General features: G+C 38.3%; 1 pseudogene; it reads right to left on the bottom strand.

Annotated features, from left to right (window-relative positions):
* Positions 1–9951: 9951 nt before the first annotated feature.
* Positions 9952–12761, bottom strand: LOC104243139 (WAT1-related protein At2g37450-like; annotated as a pseudogene).
* Between the last annotated feature and the right edge of the window lie 5491 nt (positions 12762–18252).

Here is an 18252-nt window from a genome sequence, read left to right as displayed (position 1 = left end):
AGCCTTCACCCAAAGCCTAAACGAAGCATGCCTAACAACTTCAGGATATTTCAAGCAAAGCCTGATCAGATACCCAACCGAGGTCTGGTTGGATGCACACACCCGGCACCAGCCCCGAATCGGGGCCGTGGACAAGCGTCCAGGAACCCCCTCGGGTTCGGTATATCCAAGCAGATTCCCGACAAAGAAGTTGATGCCAAACAGATGAAGGTATCATCCGTGCACTGTAAATGGAAGGAACGACTCGAGATGCAACATACCTCTCAACAATAGGGAAATAGCCCGAGGACAACACCCTCGAGGAACCTCCAATGGAACCAGATTCAATAAGGCACAGCTGGAAGGAAAACTCCGCCCAGCCGAGTACGATTTCAGCATTGCTATACCAAACATCGTGATCACTATAAGCGAAACCAGGAACGCCAGGCGGCTCAGACCTATTCGACCAAAACCCTTCAGGAGAACTATGGCCCGGCGCGGGAACCGCGGGGCGCGCACGGTCACTGGCTCAAAAGAACGACAACTGTGCTATTCAATATAGGTCGCCACCAAGTATCATCGAGCGGTCAGGCTCAAATCCAGCTCTAGAGGAGGAAGGGGATCGGGAAAAACTAAGCTGACAAGCCACGACGTATTGCCACGACAGTAAAGGGGCGGAGGCACCCTTCAAAGATCCATAAAATGCAGAGTGAAAGTGCTTATTGCCGGGAAAAGACAGGTTCGGGGAATATACCCAAAGGACACCCTTGCATCCAAGGAAGGGGACGCCGAGACTTTGCCTCGGCCTCATATTAACGCGATGGTAACCCCCTCCCTCATTTGACCTATTTCAAATAAAAAACGTGTTCATGAGTACAGGTGGTTCGGTCAACTATACCGACGATGTTAGGCCAAAGCCAACGGGACGGTTCAGACTATCGAACCAAATCATTCCCACACCTCGAATCTTTTGATGGATTCCAGACGCCGGTCCCCACAACAATCAAGAAGGCCGCTCCCTCTATACAGCCCGTCTGAGCTCGGGCTGGAACGCCGAGCCCGTAAAACACGAACGTTTCAATTAAACAACAACGGGCACACCGCACCGGAGGCGACTTCGACCCCACTCCGCCAAAGGGATGAAACTCCCCGACAAAGGTGGGACTAAGGCATTCGACAAGAAGCTACACGCGACGAGAGGTCCCTCACCATATTACCCATCGCCGACATCAATGCCTCCGCCCTCGAAGGGATCAAAGGGTAAGCAGAACCACATCTTCGGCCAAGGCTGGTTGAACGCATCGGAAGGCTGTATTAGGGCTCGTGCCTCAAAACGGTAGGAACGTACCAGACCTCGAAACGTCGCCTACACACCCCGCAGCAGGGAAGAACTACTCCACTCCCTTGATTGTTTCTTTTCTTTTGCTAACCTATACGCAGACAGTCAGCCGAGGCATTCAAAAGTTCTAAACTCCACTCGGAGATCTGAGGCCTTTGCGGGACCCGCCGAGCTCTCTTCCCTCGATCGGGCTTCCAACCTAAAGAAGGTCCATCCAACAAGATTATTAGCAGAGCAGCCTGCCTCCCAGGAGAGGATCCGATGAGATTGCGAGCCTTTCTTCTACAGTCAAATGACGTGCGATGGCCTTCTCTTAGGGACACCGTCCCCCCGGAAGGGCCAATAAATGGCATGCTAAGTTTCAAAACGGAATCATGTAAAAGGATCATATGATCAGAGGAGCCGTACCCGTGCAGGCCGAGCTCACAACAACGGGACAATATGTATTTACATCATATATTTACGCCAAGCAATAAAGAATATCTTTTCGGCATTTAGTATTTCGGAAAAGGCGATTTCAACATACTCGTAGCAATTGCTTCTCCATCAAATGCGTCCCGATATACTCGGAGACTTAGCATCAACAATTCGACAACTTGCGCGACCCTAGGGTTGGAACTCTGGGCTCATCAAGCCCCTATAAGGAAAATACGAGCTCACAAGAAGCGATCTTCAAGCTTAAACAAACTCGATGACTTGGAGACTGTCGGTAATTGCCATACGATTGGAAAACCCGAAACTGTAAGACCCCTAGCGGGCAGCCTCGGCGTAACCAGATCTATTCTACAAGCTGTAATACCTCAGCAGGTATGACAAACTGTAAGACCTCAACAGGCATGACAAACTATAAGACCTCAACAAACATGAAAATCTCAAAGTTTAGGCTATACATCGCATTTGTAAGAATCCCTAAAGGGCATACCCTCGATGTAGACGCCTAAACTATCACTTGGGATCAAAAATGGCTATGGCCAAATGCATATGACTACGGTCAAAACGGCTGATACAGCCAAAATAATGCGGCTCGGGGATGCCCGACTGTCGCTAAAAATCGTAGGCCACTACTCCAAAAATACTTCGGAAAGAACCGGTTAAAACAGGCTTCCCTCAACAGGCAAAAACGAGCTCCGACCATGTCGACTCCAAAATGCAAGAGCGTCGATCTACTCGACCTACGAGCTATGAACCTTACGAGGTGCTCGAAACATTGCCGACAACGACTTGAAATCGAGGTTCTTCTAGAACCGACAACGGGTCAGGCAAAAATACTCTAAAAGACCTTAACGAGCGGAAACAAAGCCTACAAAAAATCCCACAGGCAAAAAATAGTGTAAGAGCCATTGTCGCCAGCTAAGCAAGCCTATGGTCCTCATATTGAAAGGTCTCTACGACCAAACAACGTAAGATCCATTGTCGTCAACTTGAAAATTGACAACTTGAGGATTAAAATGAGCGCGAAGCGTAACCCGATTCAGAGACCGGATCCAAAATAGTTAACTATGCAAGCCTCCGGGCCACATACTGAAAGGTCTCAATGACCAAACGGCATAAGTGCCACTATCGCCGGCCAGAAACTCAAGGGTCGATTACAGCTCGAATCGCAACGCGACTCGGAGACTGGATCCGAAAACTGCAACATGCCTAAAAGCGCGACATGAGGGCCACTATCGCCAGTCCAAAAATACATTGGGGTCAATTAAAGCTCGAGTCGCAACACGACTCGGAGACTGGACCCGAAGCTGATTAAAACAACCAAATGCCCAAGGGCAGGAAGTAAAAACCATCATCACCAGCCTGAATAAACGCAAAACTCGAGGGTATATTAAGCTCGAGTTGGATCCCGACTCGGAGATTGAACCCGAATATAGTCAAAGCATGCAAGCCTAAGGGCAAATCCAAGGTCGAATCGACCCAATGGAAACTCCAACAAGAAGAAATACAAACGATACAAATTGCGGGGTTTCCCCTCTTATTACTACATATTGATGACGAAGCGCAATCTCGGCCTGTGCCGTATAATGAAAGCTATATCTACATAATAAAGAAGGTATGGAATATTCGTTCCCCCTTTTTTTTGGTAGCTACGGTCTGGCGGTCTCCTCCTCATCATCCTCATTATCGGATATCAGGAACTTTGCATGGAACTCTTTTCCTCTGGATTGTTCGATCTCCTCTGAAAGATCAAAGTCTCTGGCATGAATCTCCTCGAGGGTCTCCCTCCGGGATCTGCACCTCTCATACTCTCTGCTATTGTTTACACGATCGAGGGCCTTCTTCAGCTCAGCCTTAGCGGCAGCGGCACTCCTTGAATAAGCCACCATTTTTTGCCTCGCCCTGGTATTATTCATTACAACCTCGGCACGTACGTTCACCACCTCGATTTTTGCCCTCGATAGCTCAGATGAGAGTCTCGCGATCATCTTCGCCCGAGCGGAATCATTCGCACGAGCGGCCTGAATCTGCGCCTCAAGAACGGATGTCGCGCCCTGAGCCCTCTCTTTGGCCTCAGAATGGTCACTAACACGCGCTTGCAGCTCAGTGAATTCATGTTTGGCTTTGCCGACCTCGCCTCAGAGTTGTTCCAGCTTATCCGCCTTGTCCTTCAACTGAAACGGCAACACGTCAAAGACGACAAGACAAAAAAGGGAATACAGGCCAGCATGGAATGCAGAATACATGTTTCTCTAAGAGGGCCTCCTGGGCACGGCTTCGGTCCGCCCCACGCCGTAAAGAAACGAGCTCATTTTCCTTTGCTGCACAGAGAAGTTTGAGGGATTTTGAGCCTCCCGGAATGGGGCCTCGCAACGAAGCAACTCGGCTTTGAGCCTATAAAAATCCTGAAGAAGAAAAGCCAGGTGAGTAAAGGGAAGAGAAAGGAGCACGAGGCTAGAACATCCTTACCGCGGCCGAAAACTCACCAAAAGGCCAAGACGATGAGCCTCGCCGAGGGCCAAAGCAACTTCCGATGGTGCATCAATCCCGGAAGCTTTCCATCTGACCGAATCGCTTCCCCTCAACCACTGCAGAGGCGTCTCACCGCAAGCCTTCTCGTACCACGGAACATCTTTCCTTTTGCTAGCGCTCCTTGATTCCTGGGTCACCAATCTCTCCTCCTCCCTCGGGGAACCCAATCTCGCCTCGAATGAACCCCCGACACCTGCGACAGAGGAATAGGGTGAATCAGCAAAAATTTAAGGAAACTTAAGTTGGAAAAGTCAACCGGATGTTGACTTATGTGTTAGAGGGCCCAGATGTGAGTTCCGATGGTTCGGTTAGCGTCGGGAGGTTATTTATGACTTAGGAGCATGATCAGAAGGTGTTTTGGAGGTTCGTAGTAGATTTAGGCTTGAATTGGCGAAGTTGATATTTTTGGCGTTTTCCGGTTGATAGGTGAGATTTTGATATAGTGGTCGGAATGGAATTTCGAGAGTTGCACTAGTTCCGTTGTGTCATTTGGGATGTGTGTGTGCAAAATTTCATGTCATTCGGATGTGGTTTGGTCGGGTTTTTGATCAAAAAAGTAATTTAGAAGATTTTGAAATTCTTAGGCTTGAATCCGATTCGAATTCGGTGTTGTGATATTATTTTGAGCGTTTCGAAGGTTGGAACAAGTTTGAATGATGTTATAGGATATGCTGGCATATTTGGTTGAGGTCCCAGTAGCCTCGGGTGATTTTTGGGTGGTTAAACGGACTATTTCATATTTGGAAAAGTTGCAGATTCTTTTTAGCTTCAGCTGTGCACCAGAAACTTTCTGATGCGAGGAGTCTAGTTTGGAAGCTCATATCTTGTAATCTATAAGGAATCAGAAAAATTGCAAAACACTAAAGTTATAGTCCTTGCATTCTAGTTTCCAGAAAGTTAAACCATTCATGATTTGGTTATTCTATGAGAAAGTTATGATTGATCGAAGTTGGCTGGTTGAGCAATTTCGACAGAATTTTCTGATGCACTTTAGAAGCTCAAATCTCGGAATATATAAAGAGTTATATAGTGTACAACCTATCAAATGAAAGATCTTCGAGTCTAGTTTCTAAATTGTCAAATCGTTGGTCATTTAGATATTTTCACAAGGGGTTATGGGCGTTTTAACAGAAGGTATATAGCAAGGGAAAATGGTAAGAGGATGTACAACCTGCACAGCTCAAGGTACAACTCGATGAAGCCTGGCCAGAATGTTTTTAAGTCTTCTTGTCCGCGATTTTGGGTATATTTTCACTCATAGTTGCTCATTTTTGAAGGTTCTTGAAGGAAATTAATGAGGTATTCAAGGATAATCGATTGGAGGTAAGAATTTCGGACCTAAAACTCGTTTATATTGCGAAATACACCTAGAAAATCATTGAAGTCTTGCTAAAAATGGAAGAAATAGGGCTTAGGATTTTGAAATTCTAATTGGGGATTTGGAGGACCATTTGGGATCGGATTTGAGAACTTTTGATATGTATGAACTCGTGGGGAGATAAGGAACCGTTGATGTAAAAATTTCCGAGTTTCGAGAAGTGGGCCCGAGGCTCAGGTTTTGCTAATTTCGGGATTTTTGGTATTTTCGATTGTTTTCGCTTGGGCTTTGTCCCCTTAGCATATTGTGATGTATTCGTTCTGATTTTGGATAGATTTGACGCGCGTGGAGGCCAATTCGAGGGACAAAGGCGTCGTGGGCTAGGGATTTAGCCGGTTCGAGGTGAGTAATGATCGTAAATGATGCTCTGAGGGTTTGAAACCCCGGATTGCACATCGTAGTGCTATATTGATGTGAGACACATGCTTGATGGCGAGCGTGTGGTCGTATACTATTGGGGATTGTGACTTGGTCCATTCCGGTTGATGATTTTACCGCGCATTTGACTGAAACTTATTTGCTATCATCATTATTTGGGCTGAACGCCATATTTGGGCTTCACGCCAACTATTTGAACCCTTCGAGGATTTTTATTGCCATTTCCTCACTATTTTGAATTATTATTCGAACTCAGTCCCGATATTTTTCACTGTTTTACTACTCAGTCACTTTTACTTAGTTTTGAGACTTAAATAATATTTTAAATGATGTTTTGGGCTGAGAAATACTGTTTTACTATTACCCGAGGGGCTTGTGATGATTTTCGGACTGAGTAAGGACGAGGGCCTAGTTGTGAGGATACACTGGTGCTGATATGAGGCTGAAGGCCTGAGATACATATATATGCCACGAGGTGGCTTGAGTGACATAAGGTCGAGGGCCTAGATTTGATGCCACAAGATGGCTTGATATTGCGCTTGGGTCGTAAGGGGCACATCCCGTAGTCTGTACACCCCTAGTGAGCGCGGGTACCCATTGTGATGTGATATTGAGCCCGAGGGGCTGTTACTGTTCTGATATTGAGCCCGAGGGGCTGGCATTGTTCTGATATTGAGCCTGATGGGCTGGTACTGTTCTGAGATGTTGCTCAAGGGGCGGTTTTGTTGATATTGTGCCCGAGGGGCGGATTTATATTTGTTTACTTACCGGTTGATTATTTGTTTTACTTATTGAAAAAGGAATTTTCACTTGACTTCTCACTGTTTTACTATTTTAAGTGATCTTACTGCTTCAGTATGAAATGCCTTGTGTTTTTCGTGATTTCTTACTTTCAGTCATTATTTATATTTATTACTCACTGGGTCGGAGTACTCACATTACTCCCTGCACCATGTGTGCAGATTCAGGCGTTGCTAGTTCCGCTCCTGAGTGTTGATTCCTCCAGTTCCAGGCGGCTTTCAGGGATTACGAGGTAGCTGTTGAGGTCCACAGCCCCATGTCTCTATTATCTTGTCATTTCTATTCCTTTGAACATTTGTACTAGTTATTGGATCTAGCAGACTTGTATTATGACTCGTAGATGCTCATGACTTGTGACACCCCGGTTAGGGCTATGTCGGGTTGGATTTTCGCTTTGTTATCTATATTTCCGCTATTTATGCTATTTAACTATTTAAAAATGAGAATTTGGTTCAATTGGCTGGCTTTGTCTTCACGAGAGGCACCATCACGACCGGGTTCGGGTTTAGGGTCGTGACACAAGGCAAGCAGCTAGAATCAATAGGCTTTGGTGTCTTGTCTAACCGTCTCATCCTCGTATCTTTACATTTAATGCACTCTGTACCATATCATGTTCCCTCGCCTATATAAGAGGAACCCATGCCATTTTGTAAAGGGCTGATGTTGCTCCATTTCTCCACAAGTGCAATAATCTCTCTCTCTCTCTCTCTCTCTCTCTCTCTCTCTCTTTTCTTCTATGTTCCTCATTCTCACTGGCCCAAGGCCGCTTTGGCATTCATCGTTTTCTGAACTTGTTCTTCATTCTATAGCTTAATATTGGCCGAAAGAGCCCTATCTAATTATATCTTTAACAGCTATCCCATCCCCGACTGTCCCCGATAGTTCGAGATCGATACTAATGCCGACCCCGAGGTCCCATCGACCATTTTTGCGCCCGGGCAACAGGCCCCTTCGGTTTGATTACTGCCTCGTTTTAGCTAGTATTTCATCATTATACTTCACGTTCTTAGCATTAACTGCTTTAACAACTAGCTCGAGAATAGATCACGTATTTTTAGAATCTCATTTACAAATTTAATTGTTATTACCATTTTCACGGTAAACACGTATTTTGTGACTCCGCAAGGGGTTGCTTGTTATGCTGAGTTTAACATCGAGGATGATGAAACTCTGAGAGATTTTTTGTAGACTCCGGATGAATACCAAGAACTTATTTTGATAAAAATACGTGAAGGTTGAAGACATTCGCAATAATGATGTTGCGCAAAGCAGGGTTAACCATCAATCATCAGGTGGTTATTCTGGAGCAGTTTTAGCCCAACAAGTTCCATTTGAAAGAGTTTGGACGGATCTAAACTTATCTCCACGGGCGAACGAGGAGCGAAGAAATAATTTCTCTCCTACTTTACATAATCCATAAGACGACTGGTAAACTTCAATTTTCCTTTGTGTTACAATGTTTATTTTTGTCGTGTTGAATTTGTATTAACACTCATATATTCTACAGGGTACTGTCCATATATGAATTTTACAAGTTATGAAGCCACACCCAGTTGGAATATGCGTAGTTTTGGTATGTTGAATCACGGTGGTCCATCCGGGAGTCATCACCAATAGGATAATGTCCATCATGGAATGTCAACACATTACGACTTGTAAGTGAAGTGATATAGTTATATATAAAGTATTTATCAATTTCAATAGCTTATTATTTTGTTGTTTATACAGTAAAAACGAGCAACTTGATGGTCTTGTCCTCACTCAGTTATTAAGCCCAGAAAGATTCAATTCGTATGGAAGAGAATCTCACTTGATATATTGCTATTACTTTTGATATTATGAGCTACTACTACATAGTAATTGTCTAGATACCGTAAGTATACTATAAATATTATGCTTGTGAAAGCTAGAAGCATGATTTTGAATAAATGACAAAGTTAAAAAGTAAGTAATGGAAGTTACTCATTTAACACGATAGAAAGAACAAAAAGAAAGAAGCTGCATAAAATAATCACAAATAGTGATTTGTTAATTGGATTAGCCCATTATTACTTTAACTTATAACCCAAACTCAACTTAGTTAAAAAAAAAAAAAAATAGAAGAGCTTCAGACAATACAATTATCGTCCAAGATGTCATTAACCAGGAAAACATAAGGTAACAATGCTTACATGATGATTTAACTAGATTTAAAGAAAGCCTTTATCGATTGCAATGGTCATCTATAAGGAAATCCTTCACCTTCTAAACTTTTTGATCATAAAATCAATTAACCTTGTCATGTTTTGTGTTACCATGAGTCAAATAGCTATTAACATAATGGTACTCCTGATTATTTCTATCCCTCAAGAGGGATTCATATCAAGGAGATCCCTTATTCTTGTATTTAATTATAATTTGAATCGAAAGTCATATAAGACGAGTAGAACCTCGTCAAAACTTGAGATTTTTCATAATTAATCAACCGATCTAAAATATTTTAATCAGTTGGTATTTATTTATAAATTTTGCCCCTAAAAAATTTACAATAGAATTATATATTTTGGATACTTTCGAGGCATAAAATTCACATTTTTGTACATCAATAGTATATAATACTACCTGTGAACCTATGCAAGAACAGAACCATAACATTATCTGAAATAAAGTATACAGTTAATATGGGAATGTACTCCGGTTTTCCTTACCCAATAGCATTATATATTTTGGATACCTTGGAGGCACACAATTCACATTTTGCATACCTATAGTATACAATGCTTGTGAATCTATCGAGAATGATAATCACAACATTATTTGAAATAAAGTATATTGTCAATGAGGGAAATAGGGTTCCCTATTACCTGGAATAGACCAAAGAAAAGTGACTACCACTACAGCATTGCTAAGGTTAATAATTGACTTAACGGTTGAATAAATAATTGTCTTAACATTCCGGAAGAACCACCCTCACTTTGCTACCATTGCTTCCATCTCTAATCATGTTATGCAGAACAATTTGATCCCAAAATCAAACTAAACAAAATTTATGGGATTATCATGGAGATTAAACAAAAACAAAGATCATCTATGGAGTAATTAAGGTACTCACATCAAAATACTTACCAAGAAATAGGACCACTCCAAATTTATCTTCACATAGGAGAAACCAACAAAAAGTACTACTCTGAAATGAGGTGCTGCCATTTGCTATCAATTTAATCCGACCTGTCCATCAGGTTCAAAGAAGAGTGTGTGTTTCTTTAAATGCATATTTTTACAAAGGGTAGCCTATATTTTGCTGGAAATATCCTCAAACCCATCTTTAAATGCTCTCCTTAATGACTATGCTTTCACCCTAAACTTAAGCAGGTTCAAAGAAATATTTTGGCTTTAATGTGAAGATGGAGATTGTTTATTTGTAGGGTTAGGTTCTCTGGGTTAAGTGGTGTGTTTTTCTCTTTACTACAGTGGTTCCCCAAGTCTCCCCATCTACGTATCTTCTCCGCCATGTTCTTCCTTCTTCTCTACATTACTATCCAAGATTGTGAGGCCAATTGCTTGTTCCTGTGTTGGTAATTGTTCATCTGTTGATGGAGATCTATTGTCCGTGCCGTTATCCTTGCTTTTACCCCACAGGACAATGTACAAGCCTAAAACAATGACAATAGCACCGAGTATCCTGCAAAAAAGCGTTACATTCGTTTAGTGTTGGTCGCAACTATTATAAGAGTACTTTTAAGGGTTACAAGAATTACCTTCCGAGGGTCATTTGTTCGCGTAGAATGAATAAACTCATTACAGCTACAATAACCATGCTTAATGGATTGAACGCTGTCAGGAAAACAGGATCCTTGTTTTTCATTACTAACTCCTTGTATATAATACGTGAGTCCTGAACAAAATATTCCCTGGATTTGAGACATGTTAAGTGAGGAGCTAGCTTTTAATTTATGAGTGATTTGAAAAACTATTCTTCTCGATTCTTTTCTCACTTATCTCATGTTGCAGAGGAAATATTTCTCTTCCTAGAGTTGTTAGGAAAAGTTGATCGTTATATTAATGTCTATATATACCATTATCAGAAAAGAAAAAGGATGATTAGATCAATCGGCGTGAATTTGACTTACACTGTATACAATTGCTAAAAACTTAGCATCCCAATGTATGGCCCATACTGTTGTCTTTCCTCTCTCCATTACCATTGCTACTATAACTCCTTCAATTGTTCCCAACAAACATATCCACGCAGTGAGCGAGAGCTCAGCAGGATAGGTCCGCAATGTGATTGCCTAGGCATAGAGCGATACGAGAGTCAGATTTGTTGCTTATTTCTAACAACTTATTTGTAACTAAGTATATCTTTAGCTGCAAAATTATGAAGCCGGCCCAACTCAAGCATCCACTTATAATCAGGATGGCACCTATGATAAGATGATTTGAATTTGGATTTTCCCCACCACTTTGAGATTCATGATTCGGCTTTCCTTTTGTCCAAAGTTCAAGAAGTGGTCCATGTACCAGCGTCATGATCATGGCTCCTCCAACTGCAGCAATTGTCCCAATTATTTTGGCTTGGCTGCGAATGCTTTTAAGCTTCATCTTCTCAAGTCTAGAATAAACAAAACATGTGTAAAACGAAATTCAGTTGCAATAAATACTCCTTAATACACAGTGTATTAGAAAGACTAAACGAACCCATATAATGCAAGAAGGCCTATAGAGATCTCTAATTCCATATTCTAGATCTCACATAGCATTAATCTGTCCTTTTGTAATCTTATTTATCAGCATAATACTTTAACAAGATAACGCAGAGAGAGAAGCTTAAGATCTGTCAAGAATTAAAATCAAAGAAGGATGTGAAAACTTGTTTTGATTTTATTAGAATGTCAAAGCATGACTCATAGAGTGGGTATAATTGCCAGAATATTTTGAGTTCCTCCTTTACATAATTTTCATTGCCTCTCGCGCTCTATATTTTGTTCTTTTTCTTACTGAGTCTTTACTTCAGTATGAAAGGAATTGATCCACCTAGTTTTGGTTATAGCTAGTTTTTTTCACTACTAGCATATCTCAAGGGTAAATAAATTGATTGAAAAGGGGCCCCTAAATCTTTTGATGATGGTTTGTTATCCATTTCATAGAGATTAATTCCCCTCAGTGGAGCATTCTGATTTTGTTATCCTATTCCATATGTAATTCTAATGAACATGATTTATTTGGTCTTAAATTGATCACGTTGACCGTTCGAGAACAAAATGTAATTGTTTGATTTAAAAATACAGAGTGCGTATCTGAACGAGACAAGCTATAGTTTACCTGCATATCCAGGCCATTATAAAGTAATGGCAGGAAGAATGTTTCCCATTGCAGCACTAAAAGTTGCGGTTGTGTATTTCAAGCCTAGAGAGTAGAAAATCTGGCCGATGACTGGCCTATTGATCAAGACAAAAATGTTTAGACACTGATTGCTTGGAGAAAAAAACTGATTTTAGTGTTTGAGACTCTCTAGTATGCCAAGAGCTACGACCTTAGCAAATATTGCAAAAGTCATTCTTGGTCATGTATTCCTGTGAAAAGACATGATAATCAAGCAGACGTGACTTTTTGTATTTGGCTTTCTTTTACTGATGCTAGAATCGAAGTTCAAACATGTTAAATGAACACGGGAAGAGAGAGGCATATATACCTGTCTAGAAATATCGCAAAAGGAGCAATGATGAGAGTGGCCACTGCATGTCGATAGACGGTAAATACGTAGCAACTCAATCCTTCATTCAGAGCAATTTTTGAAAGGATGTCAAATCCTGCTAGAGCAAATTGCAGAAAGACTGCTGCAATGAAAGGTCTTGCGTTGCTGAATAAATTCTTCATTTGGATGATCTCTGTTCTACCAGGTTTGGGAGCAGGAACAGTAAATGGTGAAGTTCTACTTCGCATAGGGCTTCCCCATATATAAAAGATCATAACAAAATCAGCGTTGAATCCACTAATAAATACAGATCAGGAAAACTCATCAATAGAAAATATTTTCTTTAATGCATGTTCCATAATGGTTAGTGGTGTGAACATTACTGAGTTAAAACAAAATTCAGGAAATTCAGGAAACTGTTAGAAGAATAAAGAAATATATCAAATAGTAAAGAATCAGAAATTTTCCGAGTCCACAATTTTCTTGTGCGTCCTTAAGGAATTTTAACCCCCTCACACGTTGCCAAGGTAATAGATTAAATCCTCCCAGGATAAAACGGAATAAACCTTCCTGCAACAGTGGCAATACAAACTGCAGGATACCAACGAACTCAAAGAACGGAGCAAAATCACACTTACGAATTTGAGAGAGAGAGACTGCGAATTAGGATGCAGTATATTCAGAAAGAAAGAAGTTCTAGAGTCTTTTTCGTATCTGGAAGATGCAGCCTTGCCACATAATTTATAGGCAAATATCAGAAGAGGTGTCTGGAAAGGTGCCTTTTCAGAAAATACGCGGCCTGCCGCGATCGCGGCCGAACCGCGGCCAGAGAGCTTCTCTGAATCTGACTGCCGCGATTCTACCGCGGTCGCGGCAGAACCGCGGCCAGTGAGGCCCTCTGAACGTTCAGCAGTGATTTGGCATTTAATTAATTATTAAATAATTAAATAAATTTTGTCCAAAAATAATCTTATCGATCGTTTTCCAAAGCCGAAGCCGAGCGAGCGACGACGACGCGAGGGTTCATTCTCTTCAACTCCTTTTAAGAGCTTTAAGAAGTGAATCTATATATAAGCACATAAATGTGATTGTCCCTCACCAATGAGGGACAAAGTGCAAGACAAAAGTTCACTTCTTCAAATTTTCATTTTCCCTCCATTTTATTTCCCTCCATTTCCAATTCACACTTCTTCTCTTTTAAAGCCCAATGGCTTAAAGTCCAACAAGTGGAACTTGCGAATTCATAATCAGAGAACTGATTTCTCACAATTAAATGGATATGCCTAATATAGTAAACAAGATCCTTACAGATGATGCAAAATATTTACTATTAAAACACGTTCTTTTTATAGCTTTTGTGTGTTCACAGGTATTGCTTGGTTGTTTGACTAGTTGAAGAAAAACTCCCCGGGTGTTCACTTTCTTGTTGGACGAAACAATCTGAAATGTATTTAACACTTATTTGTCTTATCATATATCTGGAAGAGGCAACTCTAAAATTTAGAAAAAATATAGTAGAAGAATGAGAAACAAAAAAAAAAAATGAGAAACCATTCAGTTTGGTTCGGTATTTTAAAGATCTATCTAACTATCGATTTGGTTAGGTATTTTTCGATGTTGCAAGTGTATGTAGTGTCATATTTATAACGAAACTTATAGTTTTGGTAAAAAAAATCCAAAACTCGGCTCGTTACGGTTCAATTTGAATGGTTCAATCGGTTTTTAAAATACCATACACTAACACCCCTACTTATAAGATGTGAAATAAGAAAATTAATTACCTTCCCTCATCATGATATTTTCTTATTTTTCTTATGAACTTAGTTATGCAACGAATAAATTTCATTTTAAATGAGAAAAAGTGAAAAATAAGAATCAAGCGGATAAGTTAATAACATTGAATAATGAGGAAATGAGAAAATTTGCCTTTATGGTCTGCAAATATATATTTGCCCTTTGTTTAAAATTGGGGTCAATTATGCTCACCGTTACAAAACATACGCATTCATCTTTATTTTCTAACTCGGCTAAAAAATCATTAAAAATAAAAAAACGAAATCAAATTTATCACTGTACATTGAAAATATATTTATATGTATCCTCCGGTTAAAATTTGGCCTAATATAAGGTCCAAATGGTGTAGTTTTGGCCTATGTTTGGAAATTGCCCTCGAGCAAATTAATTTCCACAAAAAAAAATTATATATTGAAAGTAAAAGAGATAAAATATTCTCCCCACATTTGTCAATGAAAAAAAAATATTATAAAAATATATTATGACAAACTTATGGACACAATTGTGTAATAACGATTTTGATGTAGAAGAAATGAATAAGTGAAACAATGGTAAAATGGTCAATATTTTGTCATCTTTAAATTTCAGATGGATGGTACTTTCCATATATATATATATATATATATTTTGTTGCCAGTTGAATAGCGTTTTTATTAAAAATATATTTTATTAAGTATAAAAAATAGGAAAAATCTTACAAAAATGTCCCAAAATAGTACCAACTTACCAACCTCTAGCCGTTAATCATAGACTTACCAAAACTAGCCAAGCACATATAAAAATTGAAAACCCAAAGAAATAAGGTTCTTTCTCTCCAAGAATTGCACACAAAAATCTCCTTCCATATGTTCAAGCGTGATTAATAGCATCAGATGCAAGCCGGAAAGAAAATTTCATGGATGAGTTAGCAAATAAAGTGATGAAATATAAGAAAAAAAAATATATATATATATATATATATATATATATATATATATATATATATATATATATATATATATATATATATATACAATGTTCCAAAAATCTAAGCAAAAAAATAACTTTTTTCAATGGGTGCAGTTGAGATTCATTGAAAACATCTGAATATACAAATTTTGAGAAAGATTGGAAGTGATTTAGACTGATTTTAGTATCAAATTCGTAGTTAAAATCGAATTCAAAAAATTCTTCTGTGATACATGTATCTACACACAGGTATACATGGATAGACATGTGATACACAGTGTGATACACCAACCATTTTTTGTGTTCATCTTCTACTTTGAATTTCCAATTCAAACCACCTCAAAACTCCACCACATTATCCCAAAACTGAGATTCAAGTTTCTTAAGATGTACCCAATCTATTCTAATAACACTCATTCGAAAGAAAGCAAAAATTTGACCTTTTTGGCTACAAATAGCTAATTGACTAATATTTGGCTAATATATTTTATGAATTAACCGATTTTTGTAATAAGCTACTTATAAATGGACATACCTGATATTTCTCCAAAAAAATAACAAAGAGGTTTAATATAGTATAACATTTTTATCACAGTAAAATTTAAAATACATCAAAACCGAGAGGAATTATCCTTTTATAAACAGTATGGAACCTTTTTTTTTTTTTTTTTGAATTAATGAGCTTGAGACTCTTATAGGAAGGTTATTTAAATAGTAAACTTTAATAGTACACTATAGAGGAATATTTAAAATCTTTCAAACTGAATTAACTATAAGCAAGCCTATATCTCACATCAAACAAATGCTGTGAATATAAGCAACATAAAATAACTCGTGAACAAAAATAGTTAAAGAGACAAGTTTGGATAATATTGTAATCCACAATTGCAATTGTGGACCTTTTTTATTTATTTTGTAATATTCGGCTAGTTAAGTTGAAAAATAAGAGTAATTGTGTGCCAGTTCTGTAATGGCGAGGATATAATTAAACCCAACTTTAAACGGAAGATAAAAGTAACCATAATGCAAATCACAGAATCATTTTTGGACCTTTTCCCTCTTATTTGTTAGTATGACTTTATCGAACCAACGAGATACTAAGAAAAACAATAGTTCTTGGACACAATGTAAATGTTAATTTTCCAATGTTTTGAGGTTAACTTATGGATCGATATCGGTTACATAAGATATTCTAATTGACACCTGGCAAGTCAATAAGAAGTGATTGAGTGACCGAAAAAAATTAGCTACCGCTTTTCAATCAGTTAGGTAAATTATAATGGGGAAAAGGGTCAAATATACGCCTTTTATTTTCAGATATTATTTACATTTAACCTATGTTATATTATTCGATTAAATTTATTCCTATTCTTATACTATTTAACAAAATTTACCTACACCATCACTAAACTTTTAAAAATTGCTCCTTGATCTGTTAAGTAATCCAATATCTCCTAATTTTATTTTAATTAAATTACTTGTTGTTCTTCTTGCTCCACTATTTTCAAAAATTATTATTGATATGAATAGTCGTGGATCTACATTAGCTTTTGTGGGTGCTTAAGTACCCATAACCTTTAATTATATGTAGTAAATTTGCATAGGCAATTATAAAAATATATAGAGTAGCACCCACAATTAAATTTCTTTTTTATCTTCTTTTGGAAATTGTATCGGTTAGCACCCCATAACTTTAAAATTCTAAATCTGTTACTGGATGTGAATGCTACAGGTACTAGACAATACAAATTGTCCATGGCTATTTTTAATTGCCAACGCACCCACTTCTCTTCTTGTGATAATGAGTTTGGAATTGGTTTAAAATTTTATTTATTTTTCAACAATATACACACCGTACAATTCAGTTGGTTATTTATTGTATATTATATGCAGCTGATCATCATATATGTACATGTATATTCAAATATATTTTGTTATTGTTTGGTTAGTATAGAGTTTGATTGACTAACTTAAGAGTGGATAATGCGTAGACATTTGATTAAAGGAACTTTGAATTCAATAATGTAAAGTCTCTGAGGAACTTCAATTTCTATCACTAATACTTACAAAGTCTCCATATCTTTGGTGCAACGAATTCATTAAAGTTGGAATGTTGCAAATACTTTTGGAAATCAGACAAGCTACTTAATTTAGATTCTTCAATTTACTATACTTTGCTTACTAATAGTTGTACTTTTAATATTTTTTCTCTTATTTATTTTTTTCAATTAAGAAAGCAGGTATTATTTCAAAAATAGTGGATCAAGAAAAAGAATAAGCGACTTAATTTAAATAATTTGGGAGATTATGGATCACCTGATGGACAGAGGGAAAATTTTAAGGGATTTTTACCTAGCTATACTATAATAGAAACCTATTTACTATATTTATTTAGGTTCTTTATTAATTACTTTATATACCTATATTTACTAGTTTTATACAAAACCATAAAAAAGAGGAAATGAAACATACATTAAATATTGGGTATCAATTACACATAATCCCTTACATTTAAGATACTCTTCCTTTTTCCAAGGAAAGCTATATATGTCTTTGTACTTACCCAAAATCATCACCTCTCTTTGTATTTACCCAAAATCATCACCGTAAGAAACCCACTGCACCCCAAAATCATCACCTCTCTTTGTACTTACCCATAGTAAGAAATCCATTGATACCCATAATCTTTCTAACCCAAAAATCTAGCTTACTCACTCCTCTTCTAAAGCTGTTGATATACGATTTCTCTCTTTAATCGTCCAAAATCTCTTTTTTATTTATACAATACAGAAGAAATTCAAAAATTTGCTCTACAATCAAGTTGTTGGTAAGTTTCACTCTACATTAAAGTTGGTTTTAGGTTGAATTTCATAATGAAACTCGAGGAAGATGAAGTTTCGGAATTATATTACGATTGTATGATAAAGATATCTAATTGTATCTGAGTTGTATTTGATACATCAATACCTAAGACAATTCTGATACAATACTAATACT

Source organism: Nicotiana sylvestris, chromosome 3, assembly GCF_000393655.2.
Source record: "Nicotiana sylvestris chromosome 3, ASM39365v2, whole genome shotgun sequence".
NCBI lineage: Eukaryota > Viridiplantae > Streptophyta > Magnoliopsida > Solanales > Solanaceae > Nicotiana > Nicotiana sylvestris.
Note: the sequence above shows the minus strand (reverse complement) of the source record. Positions and strands in the feature narration are given on the sequence as shown.